This window comes from Armigeres subalbatus, chromosome 1 (assembly GCF_024139115.2).
Source record: "Armigeres subalbatus isolate Guangzhou_Male chromosome 1, GZ_Asu_2, whole genome shotgun sequence".
Lineage (NCBI taxonomy): Eukaryota > Metazoa > Arthropoda > Insecta > Diptera > Culicidae > Armigeres > Armigeres subalbatus.
Window position 1 is genome coordinate 1,886,970 of NC_085139.1, and position 23,838 is coordinate 1,910,807.

Below are 23,838 nucleotides of genomic sequence, written 5' to 3' on the forward strand. Positions count from 1 at the left end.
AGAAGTTACGTATTGCTCGATAATTATGCAATATCAATAATTTGGCATTTCTCAGCCTTATATGCCCAAAATAATCGTTAGCTGATGAGTATTACGAAACTGACCCCAGATTGTTGATCGGCCATACCATTCTGCAATCGTCGGAGGAACTTTACTGTTTTTTCACTCAAAAATATGTCAAAAACTGTTTCAGGGATGATGGAGAACGAAATGGAGTCAATATCTGTGGAAGTTCTAGGTTCTTCAACATTCTAGAGTTTACAATCTTGGTCTACCAGGAGAATTACGCATGGTACAAAACCCATAGCAACTCTTAGTGTCCAATGTCCATACAGGCCCTCTCGTGTAGCCAAATCGGATATTCTAGTTCTCCAAATCACTCTGGTGTTTAACTAATTGGCACAAAGTCAACTGGGCTCGTTACAAAACAACAGCAAAATTAGTCGCCTTGAACGACGTCTTCTTTACGCCGACGACATCCGATTAGTCACAATCGACGCACTCCGTATTAAGCGAAATCCGCCACAAGTGGTCCTTGCTGGCCACCTCATGAGTTGAGGCGCACCACGTCGATCCTTCGAGGTAACAACTGTCAGGAGTGTGCATGTCAAGGTAAGCACCCATACTAAACCTTTGGCGTCTCCACCTGACCTCATTTCTGCGGCTGCCTCATTGCCGTTCCGTTTTAATCAACTACCGTACCAGGGTCAACTCAATTAAAACGATTCCAAAGGTGCACAGAGTCAGGACCAGCACACAGTGGCTAAAATCGTATTTTGAGCGCGTTTACTTAAAAGTACCTTTATTATTCAATTTAACGTAATGGTGTCTTCGAGCCATTTTATCAGTAAGTTAATGCACTTATTTAGATGTATTCAGCTTACTGATCAATAGCATTAGCATTAGCATTAGCATTGTTACGGTGTAATTCGTAGATTGGACACTAGTGATACTCATGTTTTACTTTTGAGATCCTTATCTAGAATGCTATCAGAAATCAAGAAGGGAGTGGTCTTTGATTACAGTCTTAAACAAAAATAACAAAAGCATGAGGATTACTACTCCTGGCCACGCCCATCTTCACCGTAACTAGGGAGAGAAAGGAAGTGTTGATGCAGTACTTACTTAACGAGAGGCCACCGACTTAGCGACACCCTCATAAGTACCACGGAGTTGGATAATGAGGAAGGTATTCGTTGGGTCAGGATTTGCCTGTAGCTGGCAATGTAACCGTGGTAGATCTAACCCCGTAACACACCACGTAAAGGTGTCTACCCAGCATTACGGGTCGATGTATTCAGCTTACTGATCAATCCCCCTAAAAGTGAGATAAAAAATTAAATTTTTCCACTTCACAACATGTAAGGTTTGATTCTTCATAAAAGTTGTAGCAAAAGTTCTCCTGAAAATTTTTGTCGGAGACACAAAGTTCGTAATTCCGTTACTTTTAACTTTAATTTCTACATTCTTTGCATGTTCTAGGAAGTTTTAGATAATATTAAAATACGCCGTGTGGTGGCTATTGTAACTTGAAAAATAAAGAAGTTCTAACAGTTTTATTGGATTTTTTTAGTCATAATTGACTTAATTGCTACTTGACAACGAGCAAATTGTGGCAGTCACTACAAATAACAAAGTACAAGTAATGAACTTCAAATTATACTTCGGAACTGTAGAATTGTAAGAAAATATAAGGTATGTTCCTCCAAAAACATTTCCTACTATGCAAGAAAGAAATCAATCGCTCATCACTAGGAGTTGATGAACCAATGCACCATGCGTCTACATATGCTTGTATGCTCATACATCGAACATGTTCAAAACTTGTTGGCATAAAAATTAATAAATCTCCAGAAGTAATGAAATTCCGAACTTGGTGTCTTCGACAAAGTTTTTCAGAAGAACTTTTGCCACAACTCTCGCGAAGACGTAATACCTTCCATGTTGTAAAGTGTAATACAGAAAGTTTTCATCTCACTACCGCCTAGTAGGTATGCCTGCGCTGAGGCAGACATCTTGCCACTTCACCAGCGCGTACTGCCTCAAGACCAGGTCCTGCGAACCGTGGTCGGCGTCAGTGGCCAGGATGGAGCTGTCCCTCCCCCATATCCAATATAAATCACGCCATCGCGAGGCGCTTCAAGAAAGAGAAGACAATACGGAAGCTTTTCGTAGGCTGGTTGCTTAGTTGCTGAATACGGCATACAGGAACCACGAACATCGCAAGCAATGCAGCGGCCCTTTGAATCTCCGACACTACATCTTCCGTCACAATCCTGACTGTCCTGACTAGTCTCGCCGAATAAGCTAGCTTTCTGTCTAAATAAGACTATTTTTGGTGGTATACTTGTTTTACCCACCTGTAATATTTGTTGGGTGTTGCGCTTCAAAACGTTTACCCAAGACATCCATGGATTCATGCCAACGTCTCGTCAACGTATAACAATCGACAACCTTCGCCTGGATCCCGGGGCATTGTGAAGTGCCAGAGAATGTTATAGTGGACCATCCAGCTCGGGTCGGCTACTAAGGACGGCGTTTTACCATTTCCCCTGACTGACACCAAAACCTGGATTAAGATAATTGCATTTTCTGGCCTTTCAATTCCACGCAGCTATGGAAGGTTTAAGGGTCACCGCCGCCTAACATGTGATTTGTCGGTGTACCAAGATTTACATATCCCACTCATCTACGGAATTCTCTCCGAGAGAATCCTAGAAACTCTGGATGATGATATCGCAAGTCCTAGTATGTTTCCTCAAAGACAGAGGGCTACATCAGCGAATTGAGTAGCCATCTAGGGCCTCCCAGGCCACGCCAATCCGGGTGTAGGGTCCACCTCCAGAGACGAACGGGCTTCCCCTGTTTTGACGAAGGACTACTTCTGTCTTTTCTATTGGGGTACACTTTGCGATTATGAATATCGGAGACCGTCACGAAATATGACTTTGAGCGTTATTATCTCAGCCATTTCTCTATGGATTTCCATTTTCATTAGGATCATTCGATCAAGGATTAGTCAACGCTTCTTTGTATGCATCTGAAAATAATGATTTTCAACTATTTATGTAGGGGGAGATCCCCAGTGTCGGACACATAAGCCATTTAACGAAAAACTTTCTAATTATCCGGATTATGTTCACTTGTATACCATACCATATACAAAATATGATCATTGATGATTCATACAAACTATATTTGATCATTTGAACACGTTTTTGGACGATGTAATTTGATGTTGAATTTTGGTGGAAATTTTCACGGAAAGTGTCTCCTAGTACCGGACACTATTGCATCATGTTCAAATATGACCAAGTTCTTGTTATGAGTAAAGACATCATTAACAATAGTAATATTTCTCATTTGCTTCAGGTTGGAGATATTAACACGTGTTAGTAGAGCTTATTTGACTCTCCAGCTAAATTTCTTATATCCTATTCAAAATTCCCACCATTTTCAATGACATCCTCAAATATTTTGAATTGAATTGAAGTAAGTTTAACAAAACATGTGCAAAGAATGGCTATTTGATCACATAAAAAAACTCAGTGTCCGGACCCGGGGGACAGCTACCGGATACAGAAATTGATTTTGCACCACATATACATTATATATCTAACAAATCGTGAACGCTATTTAAAATATGATTAATATTGACAATCTCAACATAATCGATTGATTTTAATATTGTTGATTCAAACCTTCTAAAGTAAGGCGAAACATGAAAATTTTTGTCATTTTTGTTCAATTTCAAATTTTGTAAAAAGTTTACAACATGAGGATCTGATATACCATGCAGGTAAATGACTTTTCAATACCTTTCTTTCTTTCTGCAAGTCCCGTTTTTAAAACTGCCCGTTATTGGGAGGTGTCCGGCGCTGGGGGATCTCCCCCTAATTGATAAAAAATAGAAAAAAGTAAACCAACCAATGACATACATTCATCATGCATCACAAGCACAGACATCAAAATCAAGCAACTTGCGGGTTTGGATCAGGGATGCCAGACATACAGACATGTCTTTATTTATACAGACATTTGATTTTGCATACAGACGTCATACAGATTACAGATATTATACAGACTTTTGATTGACGTTACAGACTTTTACCGACATTCAGTTTCGAGAACTTTGGGCTTCCAAACCGAATCCTGTTGGGCTTTCCAATTAAACCATTTTGAGTTTTCAAACAAAATCGTTATGGGTAATGTGGTTATGAGGATTTCGTACGGAATGCTATAAGGTTTCCAAACGGTATCATTTTGGAATTCCGAGCGGGGCCTTTTAGGCTTCTGAACAGAATTAATTTTGCGCTCCAAACAGAATATTTTTAGAATTCCTAACGGAAAGATTCTTAGCTTCCTTTCGGAAACCTAAAAAGATTTCATTCAGAAGATTCCGTTCGAAAGCTCAAAAGAGCTCCATTAGGGTGCCCAAAAGTTATCCGTTTATACGGATTACCGTACAGAGTTATGTATGTATCTGGGTTTACTAACGGAATCCCATCGAGCTTCTTTCACGAAATTCTTTTGGGCTTTCGAAAGGAATCATTCTGGGCTCCCTAAAGAAATATTTTTGGACTTCCAAACGGAATTCTAACGGGATTCTTTTTCTGCTTCTGGACAAGGGATTAGAATACTTATGTGATTTCCTATCGAAGCCCTAAAAGAATTTTGTTCGGAAGCGCAAAAGGAATCGATTCGAAAACTCAGAAGAGTTTCTTCCAAAAGCTGATAAGAGCTCCGACCAGAAAATATTGCGCTGATAGCATTTTTAACGGAAAACCATCGCATTGGTGGTGGTAGTCGACGTGGATGCTGCAAATCATTCAACCTCAACGAAGAAAGGGTTGATTACAAAAATGGCGTCTGTTGCATTCCCACGACACCAGTGGCGATGCTGAAAATTTATTCCAAATGGTGGCGTCTTAGTTGCAATTAGTTATTAAAAAGGTGCATTGGCGAAAGAAAACTGGTTCTTCTCAGGACCAGCATTTTTTGAACAGAAAAGGGTTGATTGCACTACTTCGGTGGCATCGGCGTTTGGTGCAGGAGCTTAGTTGCTGTTAGTGATTCCATCCGTTCGAACAAATTTATTGCATCATCTCCCTCCGACGCGCGCTTGTTATTCTGCTATAGAAGAGCTACTTTTTGTCGTCGCCAAACGTTTTTTCCACTTTGTAAAAGTACTTGGATCTCGGTTCAACCTTTCCTTGTGTAAAATAATGGTTCTGTACAGAACCGACATATTTCCAATAATGTAACTTTTCAATCTCTAACAGCAACAGAACATAATCAAAATCTTGTGTGGAAATTCCATTTGGCTGCTACTGACGCCATCACTTTGAACAAACGTATTGCATAATCTCCCTCCGACTTGCTTGTGATTGTACTACCGAAGGGCAATTTTCTGTCGTCGCCAAACAATTAAGTTTTGCACTTTAAAAAAAATCATCTCGAATCAACCTTCTTTTGTATAAAATAATCGAAAAAAATTGATTTCATTTCCAATGACTGACAGAAACAAAACCAAAAAATATTGCTAGAAAATTTCACTTCCAGCCGACGACAGCCAAATCGATGAAGACATCACTTTAATAAAAGTTTCGTTTAGCTTTAGTGTTTGAAAAGGCGCAGTTAAAGCATTTCTTCAGGATCGCCATTGTCGTTTAAACGGATAAATTCAAAAACTGTAACCGAATAGTCTGTTTGTCTGGGTGAAGATTTTTCCTAATGATCAATACTTCTTCTTGGATAAATAGTTTTAGTCCTGGAAAGGACTGTGTGTAATTAATTCTTGAACTTCCTTTCACTTTTTCACCAGCGCAATAAAAAACAAACCGAAACCGAAGATTGCAAAAAAATACGTTTGCGTTTGGTTTCGTGTCGATTCCTATTCTGCTGGTTTTTCCTTTATTTCGGACATCTTTGAGGGTGGTGTCTTCTAGGATTCTGATGTCCTCAACTGAAAGCCAGACGAGTGGCTTCAGTGGCAATGTAGGCGATGAGTCGTGTTAATCCCTTTTCCACGATTGGAGATTAAAAGTCCATTCAACTGGGAGCTGTTAATCGGCTTCTTGATTTGTCAGTTTGCAGTAAAAAGACACAAACTATAATGTTTGTCATTACCATCATTACCATCATCACCATCCATTTCGTATAGCTACGTTGAAACCGAAAATTGCCTAGACCGGTACCGGAAATCAAACCCAGCCACTTTCAGCATGGTCTTATAATGCCGCGCATCTTACCACTAGGCTAAGGAGGGCCCCGGGCACCCTACTTTTTAATAGTATCATTTAGATTACAATTCATCAGAACCATAGTACCGAATTGCGAAAATGCTACCAGTCAAGGCGATGCGATTGCTCTACATAGCAATAATGCGTCCAATTGATCAAGCTATATCAAATGAGGCATTTATTACAATATATCTAACAAACAGTCGTAGTGATTGAAATACCCAGTTTTCATATTTTCAATTAGCAAAATATACCTCAGCAAAATAATAGCAGTCACAATACGAATTTATAGTCGTTTATGGAATTCAATCAAACTGATTCTCGTTTAGCAGAATTTTAATAAGATCGCAAATATTTTAAATTATTATAATTCCTATGAAATTTGTCATACCAAGTTTTTTTTTATTGTCTTTATTAAGGAAACTTTCAGCCGTAGGTTGACTCGTCTCCGGACTATACCAAGTTAGATTTAAAAGTAAAACAGCTGTTAGTTCAATAAGCGAAAACCATTATAGGACAGATACAAAAGCATATATCGGTCCAGCGATTCATATCGCAGATGCTTAAACCGAAAAGTTGGGAATTGTTCTCAAATTTCGTAGCTTCGTTGTAAAATCAGATATGTTTAGTCATATCGACAAACTGTTCATTTACATCACATTTACACATTTACATCGGATTATTAAGCAGAGATCTGAAGAAATATCTTTGGCCAACATGCTGAGGTCTAAATATTGCAACAAATGCAAATCTAGCCTAGATATTAGCGAAAGAGAGTTTCACATTTGAGCATACAACGTTTTCAAAAATCATGCTACATTCATATAATTTATTTTTTTTTCCTTCATAAAAACTTTATTCAACTTAACTGTCTTTAAACAAGTGCATCCTAAGCGCTTGGCTTTTAATGGGATCTAGATTGAAATTGAAAGAAACCTCGCAGTTAATAACTGTGGAAGTGCTTAATGAACACTAAGCTGCGAGGCGGCTCTGTCCCAGTGGGGAATGTAATGCCAATAAGAAGAAGAAGAAGAAGAAGAAGAAGAAGAAGAAGAAGAAGGAAAAGAAGAAGAAGAAGAAGGAGAAGAAGAAGAAGATTGACATTGGAAATGATATTAAATCATTGTAACCTACTGTCAACGACAAAGATACTGAAATATTATGAAATAGTTATTTTGCAGGAGTGCAAATTTCAATCGCATCTAACTTTACCTCTAGTTTGCTCAGGTTCCTCCGCAAACAAGTAAATCGATAATCTTATCTGTATACTCCGCCAGTTGTAGTCTCACCTCCCATAGAAAACCGAACAGCAGTGGTGAATCCGTCCAACATACCATCCAGATGGAAAAATCTCTTCGGGCTCCATCCCTGGACCTCACCGAACACTGCTCGAGCCATGTCCTTCTCCACTGCGCACTTTTCATAATCTTCCCACGTACCAAGCGGTGGCAAAACGTATCTTCTGTTTCGGCACTACACCATACTTGGTTCCCGTCCCGAACATGGTCTTCCATTCGGTCCCCATCCGAAATCGACCGGCAGCTATTTTCCTACGGCTGCTTCCACTACCTTTTTGCCGGGAAAATTTCTACATCTCGTTTCCATATCAGTTATTATTATTTTATAAATTTAATAACAGCCACTCTCATTCCACTTTCTGGCTGTTACCGCATCACGTGGCAACCCTATTAGCCTTACCTCCGGATAACTTTGGCAATTTTCGAGGGATGAAAACCGCCACCTTTTTCCGTAGTAGATTAAAGCGAAAACTTCGGGAAGCGGTTTTTCATGGTTGTGAAAATTTGTTGGCTGAAAAATTTCCTCCGCATTGTTTGAATTTCGAAGGGAGACAGACCACCAAACGCGGCTGGAATCAATATCGATTATCTCGACAAAAGCGAAACATGGAAAATATGTTCCTCCCCTCTGGAGGTACCACGGTGGTGCTTTGTGCGTTGTGATCTGTTGTTTACATTGTTAACTGCCATCCGAAAAGATGGTAATTTTTCATCGCGATGTGCATTTTCTCACGCGAAGAAGCACATCTTGTTGCATTCATTCACACCCCTTTTGCGTTAGAATCGAAAACCTACAAGTACCGTTGCTGCATAGCAGCCGCGTTTTTCTATTCATGGCAATAAACATTGCACAGCCTCTTCGACAGCGAAAGAAAACCGGTAATACGAGCCCAAAATAATGCATCACCGTTTTTGTTCGAATGCAAGATGGAAGACATCTTCCAGAATGCTCAGGAACAGAGGTTCCTAAATGATTACATTGCCGACAGACAAACAGACCCCGCAACATGTAATTTTGCTGGCCTCCAGCAAGGATCAGGAAAATGTGGCTGATTCATGAAGAAATTCAGAAAGGTTTTTCAAATAACCACCAACGATATAATATTGCAGATAATATTTCTATCACAATCAGAATTTCTAGAATAAATTTCGGTTGAACAACTTTTCGCGAACTCGCTATCCAGTTTGGGAAATGCTGCCCCACGTGTTCCCTTTACGACGACGGTGAATGGCAAGCGAGCGAACCATTTTTTCCAACAATTTAGGAACTGTCACAGCGAACTTTCGGCGGTCGTAAACATGTTGTTTTTATTTTGCACTCGCTCCGGAGGGCTCCTGCCGTGTTTCGACGATGATAGTATGTCCTGCCCGAGGCCGGTCTGGCCCGGCTCGCTGGAGCAAGACAGCGAATGCGGAAAACTGTTTATGAAATCACTGTTATTTGTCATATTAGTAGTGCGTCGAACGAAAGGCTAATCATAACAACGGACTGGGCCGTTCCCCGGCGAAGAATCTGTTTATGTTATGTGATTCAAATTACGGATGACATTTATGGGGCATTCTTTATAATTCTTTAGGAGTTGATCTGTTGTTCGACGTTGCATTTATGGAACGGGAGTGGTTAACCCGAAACGACTCATTGGCTAGGCCGAGATCATTGCAGTAATTTTACAACGATTACGGTTAATGTTTGTCAACATATTTCGGTGATTTACACGATGGGAAATCTGTTTGGGAAAGTTCTGGCGCCAACTGACAAAACATGGCACGTATCCTTTTCTCTCGCAGTCGATATATTTTCAACCCACGACGTTCCCAGCCCAGTTTCATGCGCGCATGTTTGCTGCTATTGAACGTTTCGTTAAATTACAATTCAATAATGTCAGATGTCTCAGATTACACCCGCGAGAGCAATCTCGATCGTATTATTTTCCTTCGCTTTTACCACGTCACATTGCCATCATCATTGCGAGTGAACCACCTTCTCCCACTTTCCCGAACTAGGGCCGGGAAAGCATATTTACGGCAAACGAGAGGTGGTACCACATGGACGTGATGTCCTTTCGTCGCTCTAACTCTACATGGAAAATGGAGAAAAAGTCACGTAATTTCAATAATGTACACCACCGTTCGGCGCCATTGAGTTCGGTTGATCGAAATGGAACTCTTCATGAGAGGTAGGGAATTTTCCTTCTTAAACCAATTTATTTTAATCGAATCGTGCACTGCGTGAGGTTCCTCAGTAAAGAGAATTGTTAATGGAAATCTAAAGCTTTAAGCCAAAATGAACTCTATCGCCGATTATGAAAAGTTTTTTAAACACAAAGTGGCAACCCAACGCCAAGAAGTTATGCAATCAAGCCTCTCTATTCCCTGCTGCGTGCAGACGAATTATCTCCACTGGATTCGACACCAGGTTAAGCCCACCAGTTAAGCTTCACCAGTCCGTGAAATTAATTCTTGGGGTCGTGTCCAATTTGAACTTCCATAATCAGAACCTGCTAACCAAAACAGTTTGATATTATTTATGAAGTCACTTCCTTTCGGACTAAACAAAAAACGACGGGAAGAATGAATTAATATTTTACAGATTCAAATCGTTGCATATACGAGGGCGGACTTCCAAAATTGACGCACAAAGTCGCGCATTTAAATAAAGAAAATCACATTAACATATTTCATGTTAGTCGACAATCAAAGGCAAAAAGATTATGTCTGGTTGGTTTATTTTCCCGAACGTTGGCTCATCAGACTCATCCATCATCATAATCTGCGACACAGCAGGTTGAGCACAGAAAGATGCTTCCAAAGTCAGTATCAGCCTCACTTAATTATGGAAAAAGGGATTTTAAAATTCAGTCTTTTAAATATTTTTTTTCCAAAAATGGTATTTTATCAAACTGGAGGACTCGTTGGAATGTGTCTGCCTTTGAGTTCCAATTCTCTATGAAACAGAAATATCCTCGCCTCAAAAATCGATGTTCATTCATACAGAATCTGAAGAGCTTCCCACACCCCGAAACCGAATTAGAATTACAAATTTCCAGCTTTCTATTTCTTTGTTCGATTTTCCCCAGTGGGTTCTGCGTCCTTTTTGAGGTTCAGTCCCCGGCAAAGGGTTGGAATGTGTTATCACCCCCCAATCATTATGATTACTGCTGGCGCTGCTGTTTATGGCCTTTGGTGGGGAAATTCGGTTTCACTTGATGGAAAAAAAATCCCCCAATGACAAAAGGTCCCACAGTCGAAAGCGAAAAAACAAACAATGAATGAACGGAAACCTTTTTGGAAGCGAAATTTGAAAAGTCAAATTTCGTCCTAGATGTGGTGCACCATTATGTGATTCCGACGGAGCCCGCAGCAGCCTCGTAGCATAGGTAATCGAAATCTCGAGAAATCCCACTCACCAGCATGTCTGTCACCGGAGGTAGCTCTTTCCCAATTCCGTACTAATGAAAGGGAGGGGAAGAAAACGAAAAAAGCTCATCAAATATTCACCGAATGACAAAAATCTTGTTTGCATATTAATAGATTATTCAACTTTCTGTAAAATCCTCGTGAAAGAGGAAAAAGTCTATTCTTATAACAAGCGCCAACAAGCAGAGCTTCGGAGATATGAGGAAAAACTAAAAATCAAAAGGGGATGTAAAAACAACAAAAAATAAACGCAACCTACACAAAAGGATATAGCCCCGAGCAAACGGTTTGGATGTAACATATTTTTTTTCTACTGAACAAGTGTGTTTCTGCTAAACAGGTTTGTTTTCAATATCAAAACAGAACAAGGGAAATGTGATTTAATCTCAAAACACAAATGTACGGGTGGGAGAAATTCAACTGTTATCAATCAAAATATTGTTAGAATAGGAAAACATTTATTACAAATATTTTTTTTTTATATTCTCAAAAATTTCAAATAACTTTTAGAAATTTTAGACTGTGCTTGGATTCCTAGGAATCAAAAATCTTGTTTTGACTACCATGCTCATTATTAGATTCCCAGATAACACTTTACCCAATCACATTAACAATGAGAGAAATTTTACCGAGTTTTCATCATTTTGTATCATACTGTAAGTAGAAACCGATTAAAAAATTTTGTAATTGAAAAATAAAATTTTACATCGGCTGTAATTGAGCACAAACGCAAAGGGGTGTAAGTGATAAAAATTTAGTTTTAAGAAAAGTGGGTGTAAAGGTTTTCAATATTTTTTCGTTCCATACAAATCAAAGTTCCAAAAAATATTAATTTTCTATGAACTATATCATTATATTACCGCAAAGCATTTTTTGCTATAGTCAACTCAAGTTTGACCAAAATGTCAATTACACCATTTTGCTTTTAACCCCCTCAATTATTTTCCATGTTTTAGATAATTACTACTAAGAGTAATAGGCGTCCGAACCTCACCGATACATGTGAATTCTTTTCCGCAAATTTTATATTAATTTGAGTAAAGGGTCGTTTGGCCGAAAGTAATTTGGTCAAATGCCACTTGGGTGAATAACACGAGGAAGGGCCGTTTGGCCAAAGACCACTAGAAGGAAAGCTGTTTGGGCGAATATATCATTTAGTCGAACAAACCATTCGCCATTATGACCAATCAGGTCATAAGGCCAATAATGCTGTTTAACGGGAATGGTGGCCCAACGGGTCATACGGCAGTTTATGTTGTTAGACGAACAGGTTATAACGCCGAATTATATAAATGACCAAGAAAAACATTTGATCAAACAGATTATGCATACGTAATGATGATGATGATGATGATAATGGTCCCACCACATATCCCTACGAAGGTTTGAGCCAGACAATTTATCTTAAAGATAATTATTTGCGATTGGATTTTACAAACTATAATCATCGGATCGATTATTTCCACTTATAAACAACATCATCAAAAACATAAATAAAAACATGAATAAATAATAAGCTTTTTGCCGGAATATGTTGAACATCTGAAAAGCTCAGTTAGCCGAATAACATTTGGTAGAACAGCTCGTTTGGCCGTATGAACAAGTCGTATGGTCGAACACAACGTTTGACCGAATAAGTCATTCATCCGAACAAGTAACTTGGTTGGATTGATCGATGGCCGAACGAGTCAATTGGTCTAACAGATCGCATCGCCGAGCCTGTAAACCGAATTATTTGTCCGAAAAAATAGTTAGGTAGTAAAGTGGTCAAACAGGTCATTCGATTTTTCGAATTGATCAGCCATTCTCAACGACATCTCTACATATTACAAATAGGGATAAACAAACATCTTTTTGATTTCCTTAGCAGCTCAAAAATATTGGCGAAGAAAGATCTCGATTGTTTGCCATGACCTCGTTCATAAGACGGTCAAAGTGATCTTGGTGTCTCAAATTTTAAATCAAGCGGTTGAGTAGTAAAACGCGCTTCATTGAACAATTGTTGAACAGAGACAAACAGACATAACACCCAAACAATGTCATCGACGCGCAAACATGACATGACATCTGCTGTTTACATTGACTTGGTCAAACCACTAACCAGATGGTAGTAGTGAGCAATTATGAAACACGAATTGAATCCATCCACGTGCCATCAGAAGCCATTTTTTCCGGGCGTGATGTTTGGTTTTCTGTAATTGAAATATTTCAATTAGGTAGATAAGGAACGTAAACATGTTTTAAAAGCGACATCATCCAATACATTTTGGTCCGATTTTTGAAATTTCAAAAAGAAGATTTGGAATGATCAATTAATGAATGATGAAATGATGAAAAAGATTCCATAGAAGATGATAATTTGTGTAACTTTTGAACGGAACGTTTAGAATTATTTCTTCCTCTGGAGTTGTTAGAACACCGCAAGAAGAAAAGTGTTGTTGTAGATAACAATTCTGCGTGGTGGGACGCTTGCACGTTAAAGACATGACTGGATCAACTTTCGATCCTTTGCGTATGTTGGACGCCCGAAATAAGAGTGATGTTATTGTGGATCAGAATGAAATGAATTTAGTGGACAATTTTCGTTTCCGCGCTGTTGGTAGTAGTAGGTGGTAGACAAAATGGGACGTGGTGGGACGCCCGTACGCGGTAGCAATGTATTAAGTGCAAAAGCTTCTTTTTCTGCGTTGGTAGGACACTCGTAAAAAGAATAGCTTTATTATAGCTTTATATATACAATACGTTAATAATATGTGATGAGATTGTGGATTTTATTAAGGTCACGAGTGCTCAATAAACATTATCTTAACTAGATATCTGTACTAAGACTGTTCTCTGATACTTTGCTCACAGTTAGTTACCATTATTTTTTCGATAGTTTATTGACAATTTCTGTACCAACCCAAGATTATATTAGCAGCAGTTAAGCCTTGAAATACAAGTGAAATAAGGGTATTAAAATATTTTCTTCTTCCCAAAATAAGGGGAAGGGTCGTTTGGCCGAAAGTCATTCGGCCGAATGCCACTAGGCCAAACAAACCGACCGAAACCGAAACCCATCTGGCCGAAAGGTCGTTTGGCCGAAAGGGTCATTTGGCCGAAAGGCTCTTCTGGGCGAAAGAATCGTTTGGCCGAAAAGGTCATAAGGCCAAAAGGGTCATTTGTCCGAAAGAGTCATTTGACCGAAAGGGTCATTTGGTCGACAGGATCATTTGGTCGACAGGGTCATTTGGCCGAAAGGGTCATTTTGCCTAATAAGTCATTTGTCCGAATTGGTCATTTGGCCGAATATGATATTTGACCGAATAGACTCTTTATTTTTCTCTTCTCCCTGTAGAAATTGGGAAGCGCGAAGTGAATAGTGAAACGTCTTACTACGCACTTCGTGATTCTCACTATTCTCACTCACTTCTCTTCTCACTTCGTCTCACTTCTGACCTATTCGGTCACTTCGCGCTTCTCATTTTTAACAGTGAAGAGAGAAGTGAGAAGTGAGACGTCTCACTTCTCTTTCTTCATTTTTCACTTCTCACTGTAGTGCGACGTAAGTCTCACTTCTCACACCTCATTTCTCACGCCTCACTGTGAAAAGTGAGTAGTGCAAAGTGGGTAATGAGAGGTCTCACTACTCACTTAATGCTTCTCACTTTTTACAGAGAGAAGTGAGAATGGGAAATGAGAATTGAGACGTCTCTCTTCTCACTCCTAAGTTCTCACTTCTCAAATTACCTATTTGGCCAAATGACCTATTCGTCCAAATATCCTTTTCGGCCAAATGACCCTTCCGGTCAAATGACTCTTTCGACCTAATGACCCTTTCGGCAAAAGTATCCTTTTAGCAAAACGACCCTTCCGGCCAAATGATCCTTTCGGCCTAATGGTCTGTTCGGCCAAATGCTATATTCAAACAACTTTCGGCCAAACGGCCTTTCTATTTTTTTTAAAGGGGAGATGTGTGTGGCATTAACAAGCCTAACATGCAATATTTATTCAACTCATCATTACCCGATTGTTGCTGTTTGGCCGTTTGGCGTGTATTTGTCTGAATGGTTTAATGACTGTAAGTCGATTAGCTCAATGCAGATTGTATGAAAAAAGGCGCCGAGTGATAAATGAGCATTGGTAAGTGAGAAGTGAGTGCGTAGTGGGAAGTAAAAATTATAGGTGAGCAATAATAACTTATTATATTAAGAAAAAGCAAGAAGCAAGATTTAAAAGTGGGTGGTGAAATTTTTCCCTCTCTGATTCTCTCTTCTTATTTCTTACTTATCACTTCAAACCGAGAAACGAGAGAGAAACGAAAAATAGGATGGAAGAAAAAGTAGGGGAAAAGTGGGTAAAACCGACACCTTAAGCAACTTTACAGTTCACCAATCTGTGAAACAATTTTCCGGTCTAGAAATTTCATATAAGCATACTTCGGCTCTTCATGCATCAGTCCATGAGGTCTCAGGACACTATTTCTTGATATAAAATCTGATTTATGATGAAAAGGCGAACAGTCCATCTTCCAGCCCAACCAGCTGGGGTGCGGGTAAGATCGACAAAACGTGAGGGTAAAACTGACTTGATCGTTATGGAATCGAACATCAGAAAAATAATTCTAAATGATGTTACAACATAATTGAAAATGTTTAACAACATTCATTTTGATATTTGTGTATGAAATTCATGTTTAGGGATCACTCATAAACGATGGTTGAACAAAATTTTATGTATTTAAAATCATCACCACATGTCATATTTTATTTAGTTTCTTTAGTGGGTCGGGTGAAAAATGTATAGAGTATAAGAATGTTAGTAACAAATTTACTAACTACTGTTAATATTGACCTACATTCAAATTTCACTTATTTTAAAAAGTTGTTTATAACAGCGATTTAAAATGAATGCGTATGGTGCAGTTATGACAAGAAATTAAAATGACTAGTTCCGTAGGTGACAAGCTACATGTACGAATGAACAACACTAGAGAACGGATTGAATATATCTAAGAGCAAAATAAGCCTAAAAATACGATTCTTCTTTGAGTGCTATTGTTAGAGATGGATTGAATACAGAAAATCAACAAATGATTGTCGAAAAGGCTTATACATCGATGCCAAAGTTTTACATAATTTATCTCCTCGTGTCGGTTTTACCCGCAGTGTCGGTTTTGCCCACAATTCCCCTACAAGTTTTTCTTCCACTATAATTATTATCTTTATTACGGTGATTTTCAGCCCTTGGCTGGTACATCTCGTCAACATCTCCCCCTAACAGTATTGATGCCTATCTCGTGCACAATGGAAGATGATAAACAAGTGCATACAAAGGTAAATAGCATTGTAGGAAGACGCGTCTCAATATTTTTATGAATTTATATTTTTGGCATTCGATTATATACGACACTGTTTTTTGACAAGAAAAAACAGCGGCATCTCCAAGGGATTTTGGCGTTAAACCGAAAGCAGCTTTGGTCGATAGCGACGTGAATCGGCATCGTCTGTTTTCTCGCGAAATGTTTTGTGGAAGCCAAACAGAATTCGTCATGAAACGTGGAGCCATTCCCAAGCAACACCATTTGATTCACAGTGAGTAATAACAACTGTGGTGAGACTTACTAAAGGTCTGAATTATGCACAACTCGTCGTATGTGGTGACCTTGAAACACAAAAAATGCAAGAGGTGGAGCCTATTTGCATCCTGCGGCTTCAACGAAAGTAAATATACAAAAAAAAAACTACTTGTAATCGAACCATGAACCTTGGGATTCACAACCTTCTACTACAACCATCACACAACCAATTCTTGAGTATGTTGCGTACAAACAAATATACATACATACGTGCAAAAAAGACCTCGATTACATTCATCAAGCTGGGTCGATTGGTCGTTAGCTATCGACCTAGCTATCGTTTCAAGTAAAGTACTATAAATATAATGAAACATAAACATGAAATCAAGAAATGTGGCATCTCTAGTTTGCTAATCTGAACATATTTGCTTAAATGATTTCTTCGCCCAAGCGAATGCAAAATGTTCTTTTCAATCAAACGACATATTTGGACGAATGACTTCCTCAGCCAAATGAAAAGTTTAGAGAAACGTGCTTTTCGGCCGAATGACTCGTTCGACCAAAAGATCCATTCAGCCAAACGACTTTATCGGTCAACTAACCCGATTGACCATATAACTTCAACCAGTTCATTCACATATTAGGTTTGGCCTAAGCGCTTATTTGACTTAGTTCCTTCCGGCCAGACGGATTTTTAGACAGCTTTCGATCTACTGACAGGCGAAAAAATTACTTGGATCCATTCGACACTTCACCGTGAAAATAAATGATTTTCCCATGACGCAATTCGTTTCAGATACTATTAACAAAAGATCAAATCAAACTGACCATTGCAGAGGATTGGAAATCAAATGCACTTACTCCAAATCCGGGAATCATCACATTCGTTCACAACATCTTCCTACTTTTGGTGAAAGGAAGTTATAAAAATGAGCATTCGAGACGACATGCATAAGTACTTTAGGAATAATGTACGTTAGGCAAAATGGACGCTAGACATAATATTATTTTCCCATTCTTAATTTTAAACAATACTTTTTGGGATTGTACAATTCCACGAACTCAAAACTGCCTCAAACATAACTTTTTCTCCAAAATTAACATTTCTCCGAACATGACATTGCTCCGAAATTAACATTTAACCGAAATGACATTTCCCTAAAAATTGTCTCCGAAAATAATATTTCTCCATAAGACATTTTCCTGAAAATAACATTTTCCGAAAATAACATTTCCCTAATAATAACATATCTCCGAACATATTAATGCCTCCGAAATGATATTGCTATGGAAAAAACATTACCCAAAAACAACATTTCCTCGAGACTATTTTTTTTAAACTTTCATCCATACCTCACCTCATCATACCTACCATACTTACGCCTAAGGTTCTTATGCCTAAAGTACTTATGTCTAATGTCTCAGATCCTTCCTCGAAGGCACCGAAACTAGGATTCCTTGTCACGTTTCACTGAGTTAAAAAGGTTATCAATCTTTATAAGAATTTATAGACGTGCTTTCTCTGAATTTTTTTAAAATTTGTTCTGATATGCCTTTTGCATAGATGTTGTGAAATATTTAACTTCACAAATTTAAGATAAAACAGGTTTTCCAAAAGAGTGATGAATAATATTTGATGTGGTATCTTTGTTTTCGTTTAACTATGGAATTTATTAGGAAATCCATGGAAAGTATTGAAAGAATTTTCATCAGAAACCTTCAGAAGGAAACTCACAAAGGAAACTCACAAAGGCAGCAATCTTGAAACAATGTTTAAGGCTTCAGAAAGAAAAAACTGAAACGAATTCGTGGAATTGCTCAAAAATTTAACTATCAGAAACTCTGATTTTTTCTGCGAAAATCTTGTGGAAGTTCAGTGAAGTCCGAAAAAAATACTCCTGGTTTCCTAACTGTATACCTGGTCCTGGGCCTAATTGTATACGGTAAATCAGTTCTAGAGCACACCTTTATATGAATTCGGTTTGTATTTGATAACGTTTTCAAAGAAAATGATTAATTTAACAAATTTTATCTGGACGAACCAAATAATTTTAGTATTCCGTTCCGGGGTGGAGGCAAATCTATTTTACGGCAAATCTATTTTGAATACGACATCCTATCTAGCAATCTAATAAAAAGAGTCAACATCTCTTTCTGTTCGGGATAACTATGACAAAAGGATAGCATCCCAACCAAACAAAAAACGGCCCCACAAATTTCCCTAACCAATTTCGCAGAGCTCCCTCCACCTCCCTTTATTGTATCCCAACGACGACGGTCTTTCGATTTATATTAAACTGGTTCGCTCCACATATCCGCCGTTAGAACCCAGGGCGGATCAATTTCGGCTAAAGCTTTCGGAACGATACAGAAAAATCCTCCTCTACGTCGGGATTATCGAGGATTCACACATCAGCAATGAAGAGAAGGTAGCAGTAGAAAAAAGAACTACAGTTGATGGCAAATTCTAATGAGTGTCGCATCTGTGCCTCCTGCTGAAGACTCCCCCCGGGATGAGGTTGGGGATGAAAAAAAAAAGACTTCCATACACGATAAAATTAATTCCGCACAAACAACACACCGATGAAGGCACAATCTCTCGCACACACTCAACAAAACCGAGCTCTTTCGATCGATCGACCAGAAGCTGTGGTGGCTTTGCTTTTTGTCGCACCGTATGTTCGCCGGCTAGCCGTGTGAAGTCGGATGAATTAGAAATGAGACCGAATGGAAGTTAATTGGATTAGTCGCCCCGGTGATGGGGTAAAACGGAAATTTAATAAAAACTTTAACCCCCCTCGGACCAATGGTTTTGGATTCCGGTTGACCGGGTCCAAAGTTCATTAAGTTGCGCTCACTGTCTGTGGTTCGGATGACCCCAGCAGAATAAATCTCATAGAAATGAGGTTGCTTCGGAAAATGGACAGAATCGAAATGTTTTAATATAAATCTCTCCGAACAATGACGATACGGCGCCGAAACAATTGCTTCCTAAATAGCATGGATTCCGGTGAGCGAGCAAAATGACCTAAGGTTCATCAAACAATAACTTACGCAAGTGTGATCGCAGGATTCGGTGGAAGAGTGGAAGCAATTTCCCGAGCTAAACGAGAAAGAGGCTTTCGCAGTTTTATTACACACGTCAATGCAATGGCGGGGACGGGGACGTGGGCGAACATCCATTGTGTGGCAGCGTGATGTCGAAAACCCTAAATACCAAATGGAGGCACGATTCAACACTGCTGCCGGTCATCGGATGACGACAATCAACGCCTACATCCACTGTCCGGCAACTGGATGGGAATGCTGCGTGGGGAAGTAGCCGATCCGAATATAGAAAAATTTAGTCTTAGCTTTAGAGGTAGGGGTTTTGGTTTGTTAGAAGAGCAGAAGAATGTGTTTGTCAAACCCGAAAAAGGTGGGTTCGATTGATTTTTATGAGTTTATTTTTATTTATTGTTGTAGTGTCAAATAATATTCTGCAACTGAAATTCTTATAAATCGTTCAACCAGCAAAATAAGTTCCTGTTGTTACCATGGATTATTTAAATAACATTTTGTTGAGTCGCAAACAAACTTGGAGTAGACAAGTTTCACTTTTAAAACGTGTTGAACAATTCAATGAGTTTCTCGATTGATAGCAACGAGTTCCATTCCATAAATCAAGTGCCACCCTACGACGCCACCGCTGCACACCAAATCTGTATCAATTCCATTCTGCCCCCTATGTCAACTGTCCTTCTGTTTGTATAGCATTATTAACCCTGCAATACAGGGACCAAAGCACAAACCGGAAAATCACTTACCTAGTAATCCACAAAACGGTTGCACGATTTACGATACGGGCGACGACAACGATTTGGTCAGCAGCACCTATCGTCGATTATACTCCACTATTGGCACAAATCACACTCAACATTCAATAAAAGATGCCGAATGGTGATGGACCTGGAACGAAATAGGAAAACGTGAAACAATAACATCAAACACAATATCAACATTAAACAGGCTGCAGTGGAACATTGAAAGGCTTTCAGATAGAGTAGTTTTCGGTTTCTACATTGGAGCAGTCCCGCCCGCCCGGGATGCTTTTTCCTTGAGCCACGCCAAAGGAAAAATCGATATTTCTCCTTTGAGCGAAACGCCATCATATTTACATTTCGCCCCTTCCCAGGTAGTTCCGCAACCTTCGAACAGGCACAGCCCCACCGCGCACCTCTCTCAAACTTTTGCCATTCAACTGTTTTTATTTATTTAGAGATCTTTGTCCTTTCCCCCCCCTGTCGTCGCTGATCCTCGGCCCAAATTTGATAAACCAGATAAATGCCGCCAGATAAAAGGAATCGATTCTTTGACTTTTTTCTCATTCGGATTAGAGAGCAAAAACGCTGCGGCCATGCATGGTAGGTTGGTTTCGCATCGGTTCGGGAAGGTGGGTTCGCCCCGCAGAAAGTGGGAAAATGGAGATTCGTCCCTTTCACCCATCCCACTATCCTTGCCGATCCCAGCATCTCAGCCCCATCTGGCGAATTTGTTGGTGATTTTGTGATTTTTTTGTGCTGGTTTTGTTGTTTCCTTTCTGGGGTTTACAGTGATAGTCCTCGGTATAATCTTGATACGGATCATTTTACTTTTTCCTGGTCTCACTTTGCCTTTTATCAGAGAGTATAAAATAAACATCATTTCTTAAATTAAATTAAAACGGATGAAACCGGATGGGGCCTGGGATTGCGACAGCCCGAAGTGAAAAGGTGTTTCAGTTGGAAATTACTAAAATTTTCAATAGCATTATGTTGGTGTTGAATGCGAGTTGGGAATGGAGTTCAAGCATGATTCCGATTTTGAAGATTCGAAGCACGTATCCGAGAAAAAAAAACCTCACTTTCTATTTCCAAGGACGTTTAACCCTGCCGCTTCTGCGCTGCGGAAAAGAGTTAAGAAAGGCGTAAAGTGAACACTTTCTCTTTTACGTTTGTCAGAGCTTGTCAACGGGGTGCAATGTTACCTCATAGGAAAGGGTTCTCGTCACAGTTTGTAGCGAATGTTTCCTACATTTCGTTCAGGTTGATTGACAGGTACTCGCGATAACCCAAACAACCATTGATTTACAACCATCAAGCCGTGGGCAATCTGTGCAGGAAAAGGATTCGTGTCGAACCGTCTCTGAACAACTCCGCGTGCATTGAAAAAGGTAAAGAGTTATGCTTGCAGGATTCCCTTGAATAAAGGGGCAAAAAAACGTCAACGGATGCGACACCGTAAAATGATGCAAACAAACTCTTTCTGGGATGGTTTACGATTGGCATAAAATTTATAGCACCCACAAAAGCCAGAGCTCCCGCCATCCATACTCCCGGGCAAAGGTGATAGAGGGTGGCGAGGTGGAAGAAGGATGATGTCGATGCAACAAGACGAATGTACTTTACCTCACTTTTATTGCACTCTCAATTGCACCGTGCACATAGGCTGCTCAGCAAACTTCTGTCTGGTGTTTGGAGAAATTTCCAGGAGATATGGAAGCGTCTGTCTGTCAGCAAGGCAGTCTTCGTGTTCAGTAAGGTTAGTTATCCGGTGAAGGTTGAGTGTTGCAATCGATAATTCGAGTACTCTGAACGTTGCAAGTGGCAGCTGATGGAGCATCAACATGGCAGTATTTTCAATCATCTTCTTTAAATTATGGATACTTCCACTGTGATATTGATGGAGCAAACATATTGATTCATTGCTTTAATTGCCTCTACGGTTTAATTTGTGGAATAATTTGAAGAAGTTCATATTGTGCTTTCAAGGGTAAGGGCAGATTTATGCTTTTAGTGTGAAAGTGTGCTTTTTAATGTAATACATTGAGGTGAACCGGTCAAGGGCCGAAAACCTCATTAATAAAGACAATAAAAAAATGTAATACATAAAATCGATTGCAGGATGGAACAATCAAATTTAAGAAAATATTCATCTGAACTGGCGGAGACTTTGGGCATTCTGGAGTTTATTCCTGTATAAGAATAAACAGTACATGATAAAATGATTTGTTGAGAAATATTGAATTACTTTAAACAGATGTTGTAGCATCCATACTGTTTGGAGTTAACTTCGCATTGGCTATCATAAATAACTTGACTCTGAGAGAGCCCTGTTTGTATTGTGCAAAAAAATATATTTATTTTGTGGAAAAAAATGTATTGCTTATATTGATTTATTTATGGAAATGTTATATTTTTCCCGTGGAACATTTTGTTTTCTTTATGGAAAATTCTTCTTTTATAATAGCAATTTTTGAATACAAAAGTGTTGATTTATTTTTGTTTTGTGAGAAATTCCTAATTGTTTGTGGAAATTTTGCAATATTTGTGGAATTTTTTTTTAAATATTGCTGATACGCTCATTTCTTTATTGGCACTTTCCATATTTTATCACTGAAAATTTTAATTTTTTAAAGGGGATTTTTTATTTTAGTCGTTTGTCGCCCGCTCCTCTTTATAAAATCTATTATTTTCACATTTTAATTTGTAGAATTTAAGCTCCATGACTCATGAGTATTTTCATCTGGAATGTGCCTTTCCAGTCAATATACATGCAGATAACATTCAATGATTAAGAATTCAGGTCCTTTTCAGCTGGAATTCAAAACACTTTCTTAATCTAATCGCAAGAAATCGAGATTTTGAACCTCAAATATGACCATTTGTATGAAAATCTGCGCTGGCTTTATAATTTCCATTGGTGAATGAAGGATCAAAAACGTCATCCCTTAATATTGCTTCGATGGCATCGTGGAGACTTCCTTGATTTATTTGATTCGAATACCTGCTGCTCATATGAACAAGTAGCGGCGAGAGCAAACTTGCATGATGTCGTTTGCCTTCAGATTCCTGACACTGCTTTCACGTATATCGATCGGAGCCGTTTTTTTCCTTGGCAGTGTTGTTGGGCTCGCGACGTTTACGCTGCAGTGACCTTATTTTATTCTTTTCGTTGGAGGTCTTTCTAGTCTGATTTTCCTCCAAAATATGTAATTTCTTATTGAACTTTGATTCATTCATCAGCAGGTACGGCTTCTTGGATCTTGATTCTAAATTAACGTTTCTTCCTTCTTTTTTTATGAAATTGCGACCTTTGTTCTCCTCCTCTCCATTGGCGGCTATAACACCTGTTGGTTATTAAACCTTCTGTAGAACGCATGCAATAGCCGTGTATACAGCAAAGATAGTTTCCATCCCTTCATTGGAATCATGGTTTAGCTAGTAAAAGGCAATGATAAATGTGCGTACATCTATCTGGATTAAGGAAGTGAAGGATGTTATTCCTTACTTAAAAGTGGGCGTTT

At 39.0% G+C, this 23,838-nt stretch overlaps 1 long non-coding RNA gene across 1 annotated transcript in view; it reads right to left on the reverse strand.

Annotated features, from left to right (window-relative positions):
- LOC134219569 (uncharacterized) overlaps window positions 1–23,838 on the reverse strand; it is a 412,937-nt gene that overhangs the window by 147,690 nt on the left and 241,409 nt on the right. The window contains exon 2 of the long non-coding RNA XR_009981610.1: window positions 20,321–20,462. This is a non-coding gene — a long non-coding RNA (uncharacterized LOC134219569). The remainder of the gene's footprint in view (window positions 1–20,320; window positions 20,463–23,838) is intronic.